Here is a 6426-nt window from a genome sequence, read left to right as displayed (position 1 = left end):
TTATTTCCATACTACCGATAACAATCCTTGAGATCATGATACATCTTAGTGCTTTCTGATCCCTAGGAATTCTGTAGCTTTAACACTCCTGATAAGTTTTCTTTATTATTTTTTTAATAATCGTCTCATTTGTTGATTGACCTTGATGGACCTTTTTATCCTTGAGGATTTAGTAAGCCATATCCTAATTCCGAGGAAAGGGTACTTGTTCTTAGCAGTCGCTTCTATGGTCAGAGTGCATCTTCTGGGTACTGTCCTTCCTTTAGCACACTTTATTACTGCATTTACCTTTGCTGACTAGTCATTTCCAATATCTGTCTTTAGGTTCCAGAACCAAGAGATTAGCTAGGAAGACTACCCCCCTTAAAAAGGAGTGGACTTCTTTGACTTACATTTCTAGTTCTTGAGAAGTAGATAGTCATATAGCCTTTGACATGAAATATATCACTCTCTTTTTTTTGTTGCCTACTGAGCTTCTGTGAGCTTGATGGGATCTCGTCAATCTTGGCTATCTTGAGTTACAACTTGAAAGTCATGACAGTCTGAATGTTGAACTAAGATCTTCATATGGGATTTGGGGTTGATCCAGTTTCATGCGGGGTGCATCATGGGACACCAATTGACCCAGTGCATAGGTTCTCGTCAGTGGACACACACCTTCTTATTGTTAGGTACAAGGATCCTCAGGGGACATCGATTGGCATAGCGTCTTTCTTCTTCACAGCAAAAACACACCTTCCTTGTAGGGGTGCTCTGCAAATTTTCTCTCGACCTATGAAACTTCCTGGTTGACAGAACAAAGTGCTTGTTTAGGAGTGGAATGTAACCAAGAACTGTTGTTTGCTTGATGGTCTTCAAAGGCTTTCTTCCTCTTTTTGTTGTTGTCTTGCTTTCCACACTCATCTTTTGCACTCAGAGCTTTAACGATCTATAGTAGACTTTCCATATTTTGAGCCATGTTTTGAAAGATCTGAGTCTGTGTCTCCAAAAATTGTTCCTTGTTCAATTGAGGTGGCATCTACTAGATGTTGTTGCTGTTATTGGTACCTTTACCAAGCTAATCTTTCTTTGTGTTCACCATCTAATCGGGATTGAGGCAAAAGGTTGGGGCAAGAAGAGAATGGACTAGAAGGACAAAACCCAGCTATACTATTAACTATAGAGATATATAAGAAACATCGTTGTTAGCAGATGCTACAACATCCCACAACACATTCTAGCACTCAATCAGAAAAACCAAATCACACAAGTCACACAACACAAACACACACTACCAACCTCGCTCTAATGTTTCAGAAGAATAGGGGAAAATCCTCCTATAACTCGAAGAACTAAAACTGAGAGCGGCGCGGAGGTAGATCTTCATGTCTTTAGTGTTGAGGTAGATTAATCTTCCTTATCGTGATGAATCTTCATTTTTATCATATAAATCTTCACGCAAGATAGGAGCGCCAAGAGAGATCTTCAAGTGCATCCTCCTCGAACAGAGTAACTGGGATGGTTCAACAACTAATAGTTTGAAAGGAGGAGTGTTGGAAATTCATTTTCTCAAAAGAGTGAAATAGGTAAGTAGAGAGAGAAACTGAGAGGTTAGAAAAGCACGGAGATGAGTTTTTCAAAATAGGCTTTTAAAATATGACCTTATGGAACGACCATTCTATCTAGCCTTGCGTCCTACGCTCAGTATGGCTCTGATACCACTTCTGTCACACCCGATTTTAACAGATAAAATCAGATGCGGTTTATATGTGCCCAGGATGTTCAACACACATAAGGACGTCACAGGTGAAGTAACAAAAGCAATACTTTTATTAAATAATATTAAACTCTTACAAAAATTGATATATATTGTCTTCTATAAAGATATCTGCAGCGGAACAGAAGCACTGGTGCCCAACAATACCGTAGACAACCGACCGGGAGACACGCGCCTAGAACACGCCTAGAACGTCGCAATCTCATCTTGATAGTCTTCAACATCTTCACTCACTGAGCAGCAACACACATGTCTCATGATATAGCGATTACCTATGGAGGAACTAGATGTTCAAGAAGATCTCTCCTATGTAGAATATCCTGAGAAGATTCTTGAGAGATCAGAAAGAGTAACCAGAACCAAGGTAATACCAATGTGCAAAGTGCAATGGAGTCACCACTCGGAAGATGAAGCAACTTTAGAAAGGGAAGAAGATCTGAAAGCGGAGTTTCCTCATCTCTTCTCTACTCCAGGTGAATCTCGAGGGCGAGATTCATTCCAAGGGGGGTAGGTTTGTAACACCCTAATTTTTCCAATTCTAAAATTTCTCAATATTTGATAGGTTCAAAATGAGTTTAAATATTTTAAGAGAGAGAAAATCCTATTTTATATGAAAGAAGATATAAATGACATAGGATATAAGTGAATATTTTGCATTCATGCTGAATTAGGAAAGTAGTATTTTATTTGATTTTTGATGAATTTATTTGAAGAGTTTTTGCCTGGATTTTGAATTTGAATTTGGATTTTGAATTCATAGGAAAAAGAAAAAGAATAAAACCTCTCGCGGGCTGCCTTTTTCCTTTTCGGCCCAGCCCCTCCTCGGCTTCGGCCCAGCCACCGCCGACCTCCTCTCCCACCCGGGCCTTCTACCTCGGCCCATCTCCGCGTGCCAGTCCACGCGTCGAGCCGCTCATCGAGCCGCTGACATGCAGGTCCCGCATGTCAGGACCTTCTTCCTCCTCAGTCGGACTCCGATGCAGACACGGGAACACGCCGGCCGCTGTCTTCCGTTCGAATCCGAGCCCAAACCGAACCCGAGAACTTCTAGAAAACCGCCAAATCAAATCCCCGGGATCTCCTCTATCTTAGCCAGCCTTATCTCTAAGGAAATCGTGGAATTGAGCTCGGATACAACTCCCCGCTGCCGTGTCCGAGTTGGTCTCACTGCGCCGTCGCCCTGGACACCCCGAGATGCCTATATAAGTAGAGCCTCCCTTCCCGAACGCATCTCAACCAGAATTCTTCAAAACCCGAACCTTAGACGCCGAGTTCAGAGCTTGCCGAGCCGCAGTCGCCGCCGCTTCGACCGAGCTCGCCGCCACGCCGTTCCAGAGCCTCACAACGCATCCTGGGTCCACCATCGCGAGTGCCTGCCACCACAGAAGCTGTTCCCGTCGTCGATTTGGTCTCCGCACCGCCAGAGAGCCTTCTCTGATGAGTTCCCGAAGCAGCCGCCGCCCCCTTCTGTCCCCGACCACCTTCCCGTACCGCGCCGCCTTTGGTAAGCCCCAAAACGAGATCGCCGTTTCCTTCTCGTTGTGTTCCGCCGCTTGTCGTCATGATCTGAGGCCGACGACGAGGTTAGCGCTTGTCTCCGGCGAGTCACCGTTGTGCCCGAGCTCGGCTCCGCTGAGAACCACCCTACCGACTGCCCAAACCATCCCCAGCCGTCGGATCCGAAGCCCTCAGCCCAGATTAGATCTGTTCTTACCCCTTCGGTCAACCAACCAGAAGCTGCCACATGTTGCCACTTAACCCAGTCAGCAGCCATGCCATGTCACCCATCCACCTCAGCCGCCACCTCAACCTTTCTGCTAATGTGTCACCCCTGTCACCATGCCACGTCAGCCAGAGCTACCTAGCCAGTAATTCAAACCTTTTTCAGTATAAAAATAAATCTGATAATTCTTTTAATTGGTAATTTTGCAATTTAGCCCCTGAACTTTTCTGAAATAACTAAAAGAGCCCTTTCTTTTTGCAGTTAGGTCCCTATACTTTTTCATAATTACATTTAGGTCCCTCTGTTTTTACAAAAAGGTCCCTGAATTTTCTGTTAATTCAATTTAAGCCCTTTTCTTTTTCCACATTTAACCCTAGACTTGTTTTGGCCCTAACATTTTCATCGTAGCTCCAATTTAAGCGATTCTTGCGCCGATGGATTCGTTTTTCAGTGCTTTTTCTTTTTAGCTAGTTTTTATCTTGTTGTTCTTTTGTTTTGTGCTCTGTTCTTAGTGTATCTTGTTTGTTTGTTTGCCTGTGATTGTGCGATTAGCCGATAACGTTTTGGATCAATTTGAAGAACAGCAAGACCAGGAGCAAGAATACACTGAGCAGCAACAATGAGAAGGCAAGTGTCCTTGATCATATTGAACCTACGTTTTACAAAACTGCATGCATTGTCTGTCAATATGCTGGGTAGTCACCTATGTTAGGGTTTTTCCCTAGATATTCCCTTATCATCCCTTGGAACCTAGATGGTTTATGGTTAGGAGTCTTTTATGGGTAGATTGCTTAGCCTTGCTTTTGGGATATTGCTCAGTGGAAGACTTTGAGGATTTCCAAGATGACGACCTGGTGTTCTAAGGAGCATGTCTTCCAGTCAGTGCCTGTGGAGTTTTGGTCGCCAATGCTTTCGTTCCGCTGCCGTCGTTTAGATGATGTCGTTTAGGTTAAGTTTGAGGTTGCTTAGGTGAAGTCTTTTATTGTAAGAAGTGAACGTTTAATTAAATAAAGTATTGCTTTTGTTACTTCACCTATGACGTCCTTATGTGTGTTAAACTTCCTGGGCACACATAAGCCGCACTTGGTTTTGGCCATTAAAACCGGGTGTGACAATAACCATCAAAACCACTTTGCTCAAGACCTAAGGTTCCATGTTGCTAGACCATTAACACATTAACGACCATTGTTGCATATGTTCATTAGTGACTTGGCTAGGGCTTGGCTAGAGACTTAGTATGATGCTTAAACAGTAGTAAGGGAGGAGAAGAAGGGGTCCTCACCTTGCTTTGATGGTCAAGGAAGGAAGATTCGCGGAGAAGATGACGGACCGCTGGGCGGCGGCGGCTCCGGTGAACGGCGGTGCTCCGGCGACGCACGGACATGGCAGCAGTGACTTTTAGGGCTTGGGGGTGTGGAATAGGGGTAGGAGAGGGCGTGCAACTCATATTTATAGGGCTAGGGGCGGATGGTTGAGGTGCAGTCCAAACCGAACACGAATTGGATTCGAGTTTGAGTCGGTTCGCCAGCTACTTACTGCCCGCAAGTCAACTGGAGGACGTCCACCCATTCTACCACGTGTGCCAACTGAAGAGGAGATTGATGACCCCACCTTCCGGAATATGGATTCCGTTCCTGACATTTATGAGAGTGATGGTCTTCATGCTGGACATCTTTCGCACCTTCTTTGGGGGATACTTTTTGGACTTGGACATACTCAGAAGCCAGTCTACAGGGGAGTGAAGAAACTATACCCTGGATATGTGGAATGGAAGGTTGAAGTCACTATTTATGACTACGAGCGAAGTCAAGACGAGGGTATGGAAGTTCGAAGAGTGGTGGGCATTCACTCCACAATGGTCCCAAGAGCAACCTTCAACGCTGGAGTTCGAGATGCAGGTCATCAAGCCCTATCCCGTGTTCGTGATCAATACAATAGCAAGATGGACAACTCTCCTTATGCATACTGTCCCCGCAGAACTCGGGGAAGTGATGAACCGTTCGTAAAGAGCTCCTTTGGAGGAAACCCCAAGCTACGAGAGCAAGTTGCCCTTACTATGGCCTTGGAGGACGAGCTCAACTGTGCTTTATGGGAGTTGGGAGAAGTTCGCCAGCACCTTGCCTTTGTCTCCGCTTCCCTTGAGGATGAACAAGATGCCAATCAAGAGGGATCTAAAGATGACGAAGAAGACTTGTCTATCCACTCGCCCCCACGCAAGAGGATCTGCGTCAACACCCCTGCCGCCTCTGAGGATGGATCAGTTGATTCCTCCCCCTCAGGGTCCCGCACTAGAGAGGAGTCCCAGTAGTGTAGTCTTTCCATAGTAGTCTTATCCTTATTAGAACCTAGCATCGATGTAATCGTTAAGGGTAATAATAATGTTAGTGTGAGCTTTGTTATGGTGCTAAGTGTGCAAGTTGGAGTTTTTGCTTGAGTGCTGATGCGAGCTGTGGAATGCTTTGGCACCTTGTCCACAGACGCATCTTTATTCCTATATAATATAATATAGATGGGTTTCTTTAGTTAAACTTCTCCAGACTTGCTCATCTACTTCTTTTCTTTTCTTCAACCCTAACCAGATGGTTAACACAAGGAGGAGTATTAACACTCAAGAGGAGAACAACAACAACAACCAGAATCCACCCCCGCCCCCTCCATCAACCTTGGAGCAGCAGATGGCTATGCAAACTCATATCTTGCAAGCTTTAGCTCAAACTATGGTGCATATGCAACAACAACAGCCAAACCATGTTCCTCAACCGCATCAACCATCAAGACTTGGAGAATTCAAACGAACTCAACCCCCAGTCTTCAGTCATGCAGTGAAACCAATGGATGCAGATGATTGGCTGAAGGATATATATAGGAAGCTACACGTTGCTTAGTGCAATGATAGGGAGATGGTTCTCTACGCCTCACATCAACTCACTGGTCAAGCCCTAGACTA

The sequence above is a fragment of the Phragmites australis genome, chromosome 12 (assembly GCF_958298935.1).
Source record: "Phragmites australis chromosome 12, lpPhrAust1.1, whole genome shotgun sequence".
NCBI lineage: Eukaryota > Viridiplantae > Streptophyta > Magnoliopsida > Poales > Poaceae > Phragmites > Phragmites australis.
The sequence above is the reverse complement of the archived record's forward strand: the minus strand, read 5'-3'. Positions refer to the sequence as shown.